Below are 13202 nucleotides of genomic sequence, written 5' to 3'. Positions count from 1 at the left end.
GATCAGTTGAATGCTACTTTGTTGAATTAAAGTACCAATTTCCTTCTGAAACAGCAAAATCTTTATTATTCCAAACTTTTGGTCACCAGTGTAAATATGTTACATGATTCGTCTCAAAAACATAAAGCACCTTTTAATTATAATTTATTTTGCTACTTTTTGCTAGTAGCGTAACTAGGGTTGCCAACTTTTGTGGCTTCGATACAGGACACGATGTCTTCAATTCGTATTTTCAGCACTTAAATATGGGACGGTGGCCGTTTGACAGTTGTTGAACGTTTCACCGGTGAAATAATGGACAAAGAGTGGGATTTCAGCTAAATTACGTGATGTTCCAGCTAATACGGGACAGTTGGCAACCCAAAGTGTAGCCGAACCTTACTGTGACTACAATTTTAAAAGTGTATTTGGAGTCTAGTTGAACTACTTAAAATTATGAGTAACTTGTAGATTGGCAAACTACAGTTTAAAAATCAGACTCTTTCTCATCCACAGTGATTGTTCTCCCCTGGTGTCTTATCTTAATCGCTTAAAATTTCAATTCACTTCAAATTACTCTCAGTTTCAGCCCATCATCACATCATTTTACAGCTTTAAAACAGTTTGTCTGTACAGGGGCAAGTTTGCATATGTCTTTAATTTCTGTTGGATTTTTTGTTCAAGCAGGTCATGTTTTCTATCATAAAGTTGCACATTGCAGCAGTGTGTTTTTATTGCTGCTTGTTGTGACTTGTCGGTGAGAATTCTTGTTCTTTGGTGTGTGAATGTGTTAGTATTTGTGTCAGATAAAAACTCGCATAAATGTGTTTGATAGAGAGCAGATTGATTCTGTATCTGTGCCTGTTGAATATAGAGAGGTATGTATATGTGAGATTGCTTGTGTGTTTTGGGTGAGTGACTATCCTGTGGCTTCCTCCAGGCGTCTCGGCGAGAGTTCAGGGCTCACCTGGATGAGGTCATCACACTCAAGTCAAGGTACTCTACCTTGGACCAGGTAAAGAGCTTATCTTTAATTTTAGCTTGGCGGCAGATCACCAGACAAATGTAGCTTTTAATTTAGAAAAAAATATGTTTACAGCTAACTATGCAATTTTGTATGCTAAAAAAACCAGCAAATATCGTCAAGATGATTGCTTTGTGAAAAATAGAGCATGTATTCGCCCAAAGCACTTAGCTACACCTTAAACTAATAAATCTATCCATATTGCCTGTTTTTGGCAACATACTTTTTGATGGCATTAACATTTCTGAAGTAAATCATTATATTTATATTTGCAATTATGTGTTTATACAGCAGAAGCTTTCATCTAAAGACATTTTCAAATAGGGCAAAAATTGATGGAACAATTATATTGCTTTGACACACTTATTCACCTCCATTTGTTCAATTTTTGTTATTAACTATCTGAATATTAAGACTGATTTATTTCCATTTAAAAATATTAAAATGTACTGATGTTTTGTACACCGTTTCTAGTGTACATTATATTTGAATGCCTGATTTTTCTCAAAGTATGCAAAATTCTAGATTAGCGCCTTTTTTAACTGTACAGATGTACAATCAGGGACTAAAAATGCTTCTGACTTTAGTAGAACATTACTGAAAACTGGAACAAAGTGATTTTCAATTGTTCTGAAGTGAAAACTTTATTTTTAAATGCTGGTAACCGGTTAAAACTGGTTAATTTAGTTCCAATAATTTTTTTTTTTTTTTCATGAAACTAAAGACCAAAGGGTTTATCACAGTAAATGTTTAGAACTACACCACTTCATGTTGCCCGAAAATACGTTATTAACCGTTCTTTTATATTTAGGATTTGTCACATGTTTTTGTGTAATTTCCATATTCACCTCACTTCCATTCACAAATACTGGTGTCAAGCATAATTAAATCCTAGAAGAATAGTCATAAAATTATGTGTTTCTGATCTGCAAGAAATTTGTTTAAAATATTGGGGGGGGGAAATTCATGCACATTTTCTTATAGTAACTTAGCCTATATATTGTATATTTAAGTTACATGCTGTGAAAAATACGCTTCCAAAATTCTTCTCTTTACATTATCTTTTTTTTTCTTTTTTTTTTGACACGTAGGCCCTGATTTACTAATACCCCAAATAATGGGTGCTAAATTGCTTGTGCAATCTATCAAATTACGAGTGCGCGATGTGCATTTTGCGGGTGATTTCCTCAGATTATTGTGCAAATAACTATAGTTCACGTGCAAATATGTTGGACACACCCTCCAAACGAAGGCTTTTACATGTGCCAATTCCACCAAATGCACGATTACGTACAGTATGGCTCTCACTACACTAAATAATGGCATTTTATTTTTATTCAATATAATATGGTATTTTATGGAGTTATATTTGTGCCACAATTCTGTGTGTGTGTGTGTGTGGGTGGGGGGGGGGGGGTGTCGGGATGCAATGTATCTTCTTGCAAAGATCAATTTTGCACTTGAATAAAGTTTATTTGAATGTGAATTTGCACAGAATTCTAAAATGTATGTAACTCCATACCTTTTTTGTGCACTCAAAATATCATCTTGCGCGTGCAGAATTGTGGCACAAATGTAACTCCATAGCATTTATTCATAAATATGTTTATTTATAGGATTATATTATACCATCATAAAATCCATGCTATTTAGTAATTGTAAGAGTAGTTGATGAGAACAGCCGTGTATGACAATCTTTTCTTTAACTTAAATTTTATGTACATGTTATGTCACGGTCTCGGTCAGACTGGTTTGTTCCAGTTTGTCATTACATGTTCTCTCCGTTTGGTTCAGGTGTCGCTGGCTCACGCAATCAGTGTTGCCATGGAAGCCTTGATTGTTTCTATGGTAGTACTGATCATTCCGGCTTGCTGCGAGCAAGCGGCACCTGATTGCCATTAGTTCCCTGGCTATAACTACCTCACTCTGTTTTGTGTTCGTGGCTCGATTGTTTGTTTGAGTCCTGTTGCTTACTACTCTCTCCCTCTGCCCTAGTATACCCTGTATCGTGTTCTGTTTATTGGTTACCAGTCTGCGCTATGTGCACTGGGATTGTGGTTACCATCCTGCCTGTTGCCTCGCCTCTTTGACGCTTCTCCTGAGTTTCTACTCAGCAATACCTCACTGCACCGGAACTGTTCTGCACTCGACCACTACGCACACAAGCCTACAAACACACCATCCTTCTCCACGCTGCAGTCGGTGCCAGGGTTTCCCCATTGAAGCTTTACCAGCATTGCTGTAAAACCGCTCTGTTGCGGATCATGCTATCAAGTTCCGCACTTTGGCCGCATCCAGTGAATGGAATGAGGCAAACCACTGGAGTCGGTAACTGGAGGGCTTATCAGATATGATCCAAGATGTGATTTACACTCTGGATTTGCCTTCCCATTTTGATGATCTGGTTGCTCTGGCCATAAGGGTTGACCAATGCCTTGCACTCAAATGCAGCCGATGTCGCTCCTCAGTCCCTAGGTCGACTGACCATTACCATCCTCCCATTCCTGCGGCCAGGGTTTCAGAGCAACTCCCTAAACGGAACCCATGCAGATCGGGAGGACACATTTATCATGGAGGGAGAGGCAGCGGCGTATGTCCAAGTGGCTTTGTCTCTGCTTAGCTGGTCCTGGTCATGTCATGTCATCGCCAACTGTCCGGTAAAAGCCCCCCGCCTGTCGGTAGACAAGAGGTTACTGGCAAGCGCAACTCCTCTGAGCAAAAACCCTGCACAAGGACCTGTTCTCCCGGCCCAGCTGCAGCACAGATCGACCATTCACTCTGTTTCCGCTCTGGTGGACTCCGAAGCAGAGCGGCCACTGCTTCCAGGTGGCAGATTCCGGTGGTAAGGTTGGCCAACCCAATATGGCATACTCCCTTAGTGGCTCACCCCTGACTATGGTCACACATTCTACGGAGCCCCTCATCCCTGTCACGGGTAACCACACTGAGCAACTCTCCTTTCTGCTGGCCCGCTCTCCCTCCGCACTGGTGGTACTAGGGCATCCCTGGTTGGTAACACACAATCCACATTTTGACTGGTCAACCAATTCTGTTCTAGCCTGGAGCCTTATTGTCTCTCCCATTGTCTTAACTCTGCTGTCTCTCCTGTCCAGTCTTGTGTGTCTTTTCAGGATGAACCGGCAAATTTATCCAGTGTACCCGTGGCATACCACAATCTGGGGGCGGTGTTCAGTCAGTCCCGCACCGCAGCCCTTCCTCCTCATCACCCTTACGATTGCGCAATCGATCTACACCCTGGGACTTCTCCTCCACGAGGTCAGTTGTATTCGATCTCTGCTCCCGAGAGGGAGGCCATGAATAAATATATTACTGATTCTCTGGCAGCCGGTCTCATCTGCCATTCCTCTTCCCCTGCAGGGGCGAAGTTCTTCTTCGTGGAGAAGAAGGACGGCTCGATTAGACCCTGTATTGATTATCGGGGGCTAAATGATATCACGGTGAAGAATCGCTATCCTTTACCGTTGATGTCTTCAGCTTTGGAACTCTCACAGGGGGCGTCCGTCTTCACGAAGTTGGACCTACGCAATGCTTATCACCTGATTCGGATCAGGAAAGGGGATAAGTGGAAGACAGATTTTAACACACATAGGGGGCACTTTGAATATTCAGTCATGCCGTTAGGATTGGTCAGCACCCCCTCTGTCTTGCAGGGGTTCGTGAATGACGTGCTTCGGGACATGGTAGATCAATTTGTTTTTGTTTATTTAGACGATATTATGATCTTCTCCCAGAATATCGAGGACCATGTCCAGCACGTCAGGCAGGTGCTTCAGCGACTGCTAGAGAACCAACTGTTCGTTAAGGTGGACAAGTGTGCTTTTCATGCGCATTCAGTTCCATTCCTGGGTTTCATCATCTCGTCCAAGGGAGTGCGCATGGACCCTGTTAAAGTTAAAGCAGTTTCTGATTGGCCAACCCCAGACTCCCACAAGTCTTTGCAAACGTTTCTGGGGTTCGCTAATTTTTACCAACGTTTCGTTAGAAAGTTCAGTCAGCTCGCCGCCCACCTGACGGATCTCACCTCCAACCGTACTAAGTTCTGTTGGTCCTCGTGGGCAGAAGCCACGCTTTCTAAATTGAAAGAAAGGTTTACTACCGCTCCCATTCTTAATACTCCTGACCCTTCACGTCAGTTCGTTGTGGAGGTGGATGCGTCAGAGGTCAGGGTCGGTGCTGTCCTGTATCAGCACTCTTCCTCGGATGGGGAGATGCATCTGTGCACCTTTTTTTTGCACCATCTGTCCCCAGCCGAATGGAATTATGGCATCGGTAATAGGGAGTTGTTTGCTGTCAGACTGGCCTTGGGGGATTGGCGTCACTGGTTAGAGGGTTTGGGGGTACCTTTCATGGTCTGGACTGACCACAAGAACATGGAGTATATCCACGGAGCTAAACATCTTAACTCCAGACAGGCTCATTGGGTGCTTTTCTTTACCCATTTTGATTTTATTCTATCCTACCGTCCGGGCTCCAAAAATGGCAAGCCCAATTCTCTATCCCGATGTTTTGAGGTCGGGATCTCCACCATCCCTCCGGATACCATCCTTCCCGCCTCCCGGGTGGTGGGCATGGTGTCCTGGGATGTGGAGTCTAAAGTCCATTCTGCGCTGCGTAACACCACCTCGCCTGCCAGATGCACAATGGGTCTGTTTTTTGTTCCGCGGTCAGCCCGGATGCACATTCTCTGGTGGGGCCGCTCGTCCAATGTCACCTGTCATCCAGGGGCTGCTCGTACTCAGGCACTCATTAGACAGCGATTCTGGTGGTCGTTGCTAGCGTAGGATGTTTGCTGTTACGTGTCCGCTTGCTCTGTCTGTGCCGCTAACAAGACTTCCTGTCAGCCTCCGGCCGGGCTCCTCCAACCACTGTCAATCCCTTCGAGACCCTGGTCTCATATTGCCATGGACTTTGTTACCGGTCTCCCCCCTTTCCATGGCAACATGGTTGTCATGTCCATGGTGGACCCTTTTTCGAAGTTGGCTCATTTTATTCCCCTCCCCAAATTACCTTCACCGAGGGAGACCTGGGAGTCGATGTGGTTTCTGGCAGGGGACCCCAGTTTGTGTCACATTTTGGGCAGAATTCTTCCGACAGCTGGGGGCTACTGTAAGTCTGTCCTCTGGGTTCCATCCCCAGACTAATGGGCAGGCAGAGCGGGAGAATCAACAGCTTGAAAAGAACATGCGTTGCGTCGCTTCCCGTAATCCATCTTCTTGGAGCTCTCATTTGGCCTGGGTCGAGTATGCCCACAATTCCTCTCCGTCATCGTCTACAGGGCTATCACCTTTCCAGTGTTGCCTAGCTGTTCCCTGCCCAAAAACCTGACGCTCATGTCCCGTCCACACACGCCTTTATCCAACAGTGCCGTCGCACCTGGTGAATAGCCAGAGAAGCCCTCCTCCAGACTGGGACCTGTATTAAGAAGTCAGCAGATCGCCACCGGTCTAAACCACCAGCTTACATCTGCGGGCAGAAGGTCTGGTTGTCTACTAAAGACATTCCTCTCCGACTCCCCTCTCGTAAGCTGGGGCCCAGATTCATCAGGCCTTTTCCCATCACTAAGGTCATTAGCCCGGTGTTGGTCCATCTCAAATTGCCACCTTTCCTTAGTCATGTCAACCCAGTGTTCCTTGTTTCTCATGTTAAACCCATCATCCGGTCTAGTCTTCACCCTTACATGCCCATCCCCCCCCCCACCTCATCTGGTGGAGGGTGCACCGGCTTATTCTGTCAAACAGTTACTCGTCGACAGAAGCAGGGGCAAAGGGGTTCAGTACCTGGTAGACTGGGAGGATTATGGTCCTGATGAGAGATGCTGGGTCCCGGCTCGGGACATTCTGGACCACGCCCTCATCGATCGGTTCCATCTCCATCATGGTAACTCTTCTGGGTATGCCAAGAGGCGTCCCTGGGGAGGAGGGGGGGGTACTGTCATGGTTTCGGTGAGTCTGCTGGTTTGTTCCAGTTTGTCTTTACATGTTCTCTCTGTTTTGTTCAGGTGTCACTGGCTCGCACAATCAGCGTTGCCATGGAAGCCTTGATTGCTTCCATGGTAGCACTGATCATTCCAGTTTGCTGAAAGTGAGCGGCACCTGATCACCATTAGTTCCCTGGCTATATCTACCTCTCTCTGTTTTGTGTTCATCACTCGATTGTTTGTTTGAGTCCTGTTGCTTACCACTCTCTCCCTCTGCCCTAGTATACCCTGTATTGTGTTCTGTTTATTGGTTACCAGTCTGCGCTGTGTGTGCCAAGATTGTGGTTACCATCATGTCTGTTGCCTCGCCTCCTTTGACACTTCTCCTGAGTTTCTCCTCAGCAATACCTCACTGCACCGGAACTGCTCTGCACTCGACCACTACGCATACAAGCCTACGAACATACTACTCTCTCTGGATTCCTCGAGGATCTACACTACACGACCACTACACGCACAAGCCTATGAACACACCATCCTTCTCCACGCGGCATTCGGTGCCGGGGTTCCCCCATTGAAGCTTTTCCAGCATTGCTCTGTTTGTTAAATAAATATCGATCATTGTCTCCACACATGGATCTCTTGTCCCATCATTTTTCTTTTTTTGTGTGTGTGTGCAAAACCTACTACTTCACCCAGTAACTTGTTGTTATTTATTAATATTATAACCCAACAATTATTTATTGTTGTCCAGTTTGTCATTATAATATGATACAGTATTATTATTACTTTGATGATTTGTTGTATACAATAGTACATTTCTGTCTTATTTACATTACTTTCACCTGGAGTTTATATTCTGATGCTGAGGCTGTATTTTATGTAAGCATTGTAGGCAACGTTCGTATAGTAACAATAAACATACAAGGCATGGCAGCCCCTCAGCACACTAGAGCAGAAGGAAAAAAAAACATTGCCGTTTAACAAGCACTGAAATTTTGCTTGTTGCAGAACAATCTGGAATAATGTTAACATTGTAACAGTCCCCTCTTTGCAACCTGAACTTGTTCAGAACGCTAAATCTTTGTGACAGCTGCGCTAAAAAAACAGAACGCAGGTGTCTCGGCATGCATTTTTGAAACCTGAAGCTCTTACTAACTTGACACAGTGTCTAAAAATGTGCCAGTCCTCCGTGAGACACTGAAGAAACAGCAAGACATGGTGCAGCATGTATGGACGTTCATCCAGTGCATTTACACAGGACAACAATGGAAAAACAGAGCAGATGCAGGCAAAAATACGTTCAGCCCCTAACTCATCCATTCGCACGTATCTGAGAGTGAGAACACGTGCGCGAAACAAGTTCAGATGACCTATATATATTTTTTTTTCATAAATTACAAACCCGAACCCTACTTAAAAAAACTCACCTGTCCCGACCCCGGCGGCTTCCAACGTGACAACAGCGTATTTGCTCATATACCCAGAACATCATGTCACCCCTCAAGCATTTTTTTGCGGAGCTTTCCAACCGGGGTGGGTACCCCCACCCCCCCCCCCACCCCCCACCCCCGACGTCCAGGGCCCCACGCAATTGCGTGGTTTGCGTGGTGGTTAAAACCGCCTCTGAAATTCATCACATTACAGTAAAATGTCATTTCATGTTGACTTTAAACTAGTTGTAATGCAAATGGGTACAAAGTTCTCTACAAAGCTTTACTTTAAGGTGTCTGTGTGTATTGCCAACACATGTAAAGATAAATATATTTAACTGTATTTGAAAAATGTACAAACAGCCTCTTTTCTTAGATACTTACATTGTCTCTCTGTGTCACTCTGTTTCTTTGTTGGATCAGTCTTTGAGTTGCCTGATGTTCTGAGTTTTCTGTTGGATTGTTTTTTTTTTTGCATGTATGTGATGGACTGATGTCTGATGACTTTATCTTCATAAGCTCCAGTGTAGGTTGGAGGTGCTAAAAGATGATCGACGTGGCCATAGGACCTTCAGTTCTCGAGTAACTATCCCAGACTATCCCATCAGCCATATCTACAGTATATACACCTATCTATCTATCTATCTATCTATCTATCTATCTATCTATCTATCTATCTGTCTATCTATCTATCTGGAGGTTGCGTTAATTGCTCTGCTCGCCACTTTTTGTTTAGTTTAAATCTCTCATTCTGGCTTCATGTCATCTTATTATTCCCTTTGCATTTATAATTCTCTTATTTAGCTTTTTTTATATAGTTTTTGGATGGATACTTAGGGTTAGTGATTTGAACAAACACTAACTTTAGTGCATTACCTGCCCACGTGCTACAGAAATGAACGATACCTCAAATCAATCGGCTTGAGATGAGGTGTGCTATTATTTTTCTAAGAGATCAGAGTTCCGGATTTCACCTGGTGGATAATAAAACAGGTGAAAAAATCCCATCAATTTACAAGGAAGGAGGGACTCGAGTCTGAGAATATCACTGAGACTTGGGGGTGGACTATTCTGACTTGGGTCAGTAAGCAAACAATCAATAACACCCTAGCAACACCCATGATGCAACCACCCATAATTTACAAAAGTTTTGATTGGTTGAAATGATTGATATTTGTCATTTCAACAAAGTGAAATGCACTTGTTAATATTGAAAATGCCAGCTTGGTCTCATAATCACGTTATTATACCTACATTTTTGTTAAATGTTTCTTGGTGAAATGAACACTATAGGCGCAACAATGACTTTTACTCACTTTCACACAAAACACAAGTAAAACGGCAGATTATCAGTTCATAAACATTTACTTTTCACCCTGTTCCTCACACAATGCTATCTTATGACATCTAAACACTTTTACTATAGTGCATGACTCATTTGAACGTTTGCATTACATAATCAACTACATTTACAAGCTTGTTCGAGTGTGATCAAATTGTGCGGTAGCTCAACTGATAGAGCGTTGTACTTGTGATGTAAAGGAGTGGGGTACGAGTCCTGAAGAGCACGCAAGTCGACACGTGAGCTGAAAGTGTCATAGATGCACCACAAAATGACGTGGTTGTGTTTTTCATCTCACATTTGCTTTTTCTGGCACTATCCGTTAGGTTTAGGTTTAAGGTATAGGGTAGGAAGGTCGATTTTGTTGATTTAAAACTCGATAGATCATTAACCTCTCCTGTTTAGGAGAAAATTTCACTCGCTTTTAGCGCCACACAGTGGACATTTCACCTCGGAACAATACATGTAAGGAACCGCTTAATATCATTTTGCAAAAAATTTCGCCCCAGTCACGTACTTTTCAGGACATCAGGGAAGAATCTGAAACTACAGAAATGATGAAAGTTCAATTCCTGAATGGAATGTTTCTGTTTGTTTATTTTATTAAAAACGTTATTGTGTTTTGAGGCTTTGCTGACATCATCTTATTTTAGATTTAATACCTTACTGTTTGCTGCGTTCTGCTATTTCAGCTCTTCTCTAAATCTGTTTCTCTCTCTCACGAACTGTGTGGTGTCCTGGGTCTCCATCTTATGCTCTTAGAATTGTCTTTTTCTCTCCTCTTTTGGTTCTTCAATCGTTTTTCACCAAGATGGTGTCTGCTTGTCCTCGGCCTGTGGTTTTTATCACTCCATCTCTCTCTCTCTCTCTCGCTCTCTGACTCGAACTGTAGAGCACTGGAGAGTCTACTATGTCCACTTTACAGCTGATTATAGGGCAGTTAGTACAATCATCAAACGACAGGAATCATCACTTTTAAGTAGAGTTGTGTGGTATGTTTATGTTACAGACAGAGCAACAGGAGAAAAGAAGGGTGTTATTAAAGACAAAAGAAGTATGATAAAAGTATTAGACAAATCCCAGATTTATCAATATCATAAAAATACAGGTAGGAGATCTTTATAAAATCAGAACGTAGTGTTTGAATATGTTTTTGAATGTAGGAATAAAGTGAGTACATCAGATAATTTTTTTTTCTCTCAGAAAACTTAAATGATATATTCTATTGAGTGGTATTACTTTTAATGCATCAATATAATATTGACAATATAGCAAATACTTTACTGCTTTTAGGAAACTGTTCCTACATATTTTCATTTTTAACGTTATTTTGATAAGTGTCATCCTTTTGCTAGACATGTAAACTAAGGTTTTGGTCTTTATGGGTGCTGTGCAGTCATATACACAGTATAGTCTGTGAACAGGTGTTCCACATTATAGCTTGTACTATATATTGTATTTTAGTACAGTTTGAACTCTGTATCGACCAGCCAGCATCTAGGATAAGTAATCAGTTGTGTGATAGAGTTTACATTAGTTACAGTAGTTATTTATTCTTCAGAATCTCAGCTGCTCACCAGTGTAGATATTTCTGTCTGTTTCACTTCATTACATCACAGAATGGCTCCATGTTCGTGTCCGGGTTTCATAATGTTGTAAATTTAAAACATGACATTGCTTATTGTTGACTGGAGTCCTCTGTAGCAAAAATGTCATAAAAGCTCAATGAAAACATGTAATGAGTTTTAACTTTAACTTTTTCAGGTTCAGTCACGATGCGGCAGCAAGGAGAATATCTTAAGAGCAAGTATGTTGCTTTGGAAAATCACAATTGTATTTTTTTGTTCTTGTGCATCTGTGTTTTTCTTTGTCATGTCTGACAGTTTGTTAAACACAATCAAAACATTCAATGCATGTTCATATTAAAGTGGCGTAAATTATGGGTTTTGTTTATAATTGTTTATTGGATTTACCATTTTTGACATCCTGCAATGACCAAACTTTCAAAAAAGCATTCAAATTATAGCCAACTAACTTTATAAACATTTATAAATGTTCACTCTCCAGTTACTTTTTTAGCATTGGTTAGCACCTTTAAAAGGCCATTTTACGTAAAGTGACCTTTTTGATTATAAAGAAAACGTAGCCTTATATCTCATGTTTCATAATAGGTACAGACTCATTATCTTTAACCAAACAAGATTAAAACTAAAATAACTGGAATATGAAACTAAGCTTAAGTATAATTTCACAGTAAAACTAATAAGTAATAAAAAATAAATATCTATGAATTATGTTTAGTTTCCATTTTTTGACAAGCTAACAAGCTAAATCTTTATTGGCTAAAATCATTTCTACTTTGAGTAACAGTATTTATTTATTTTTTGTCATCTGCTCTCAAGAGGCTGCTACAAAAATGTGTGTGTGTGTGTGTTTAGATTGCTCTAAAGCAATGTGCCAAATTCAATGTCAGTGTGTCCAGTCGAAGTGCTCTTGTTTTAATTTGATATTTGCAGTATTTAATGGTGTATATTTGTAGGTCATAGTGCGGTGGACATCACCAAAGTGGCTCGAAGACACCGTATGTCTCCGTTTCCTCTCACCTCTATGGACAAAGCCTTCATCACTGTGCTAGAGATGACTGCTGTCCTGAGTACTGAAATCATCAACTACAGAGGTAAACACACACACTATTTTACATTCTCTGTACATGCAATAAAATGTAAATATGTACATACTGTACATATAAAATACCGTACATTTTTTAAAATATATATACATCTGTAAAGTTTTATTTTTTTTTTTTGGTTATTGCTTTGTTGTTGTTTTGAAATTATCCTTATGTTTTTATGTGTAATTAGATTTTTGAAAACCGCTGTTGAGTAAATCTGCAACTTTTTTATTGTTTTGTGGAAATGATTGTGTTTTTTTATGTGTCATTCGTTTTTTGAAAACAATAGTTTCACATCTGCAACATTTGTTTTTATTTGTTTTTGGTTATTGCTTTGTTTTTGTTTTTAGAAGATGATCCTTATGTTTTTATGTGTAATTAGATTTTTTTAAAGTCATTGTTCCATACATCTGCAAAGTTATGTTTTTTGTTTAATTTTGTTGTATTTATTTATTTATTTATTGTTTTGTTGAAATGATAATTATGTCTTTTATGTGTAATAATATTTTCAAAAACACTTGTTGCATAAATCTGCAACTTTTGTTTTTATTTTGCTTTTGGTTATTGCTTTTTGTTTTGTTTTTAGGAAATTATCCTTAGGTTTTTATGTGTAATTAGATTTTTTATTTTTTTTATTTTTAAATCATTGTTGCATACATCTGCACATTTTATTTTATTTTTTATTTTATTTTTTTTAGGCAGTGATGGTTATGTTTTTAATGTGTATAAAAAATTTTGAAAGCCAGTGTTGCATACATCTGCAACTTGTTTTTGCTTTGTTTGTGTTGCATTTATTGCCCTTTTAAAAATCATAC

Source organism: Myxocyprinus asiaticus, chromosome 25, assembly GCF_019703515.2.
Source record: "Myxocyprinus asiaticus isolate MX2 ecotype Aquarium Trade chromosome 25, UBuf_Myxa_2, whole genome shotgun sequence".
Taxonomy (NCBI): domain Eukaryota; kingdom Metazoa; phylum Chordata; class Actinopteri; order Cypriniformes; family Catostomidae; genus Myxocyprinus; species Myxocyprinus asiaticus.
This window is presented reverse-complemented; position numbering follows the sequence as displayed.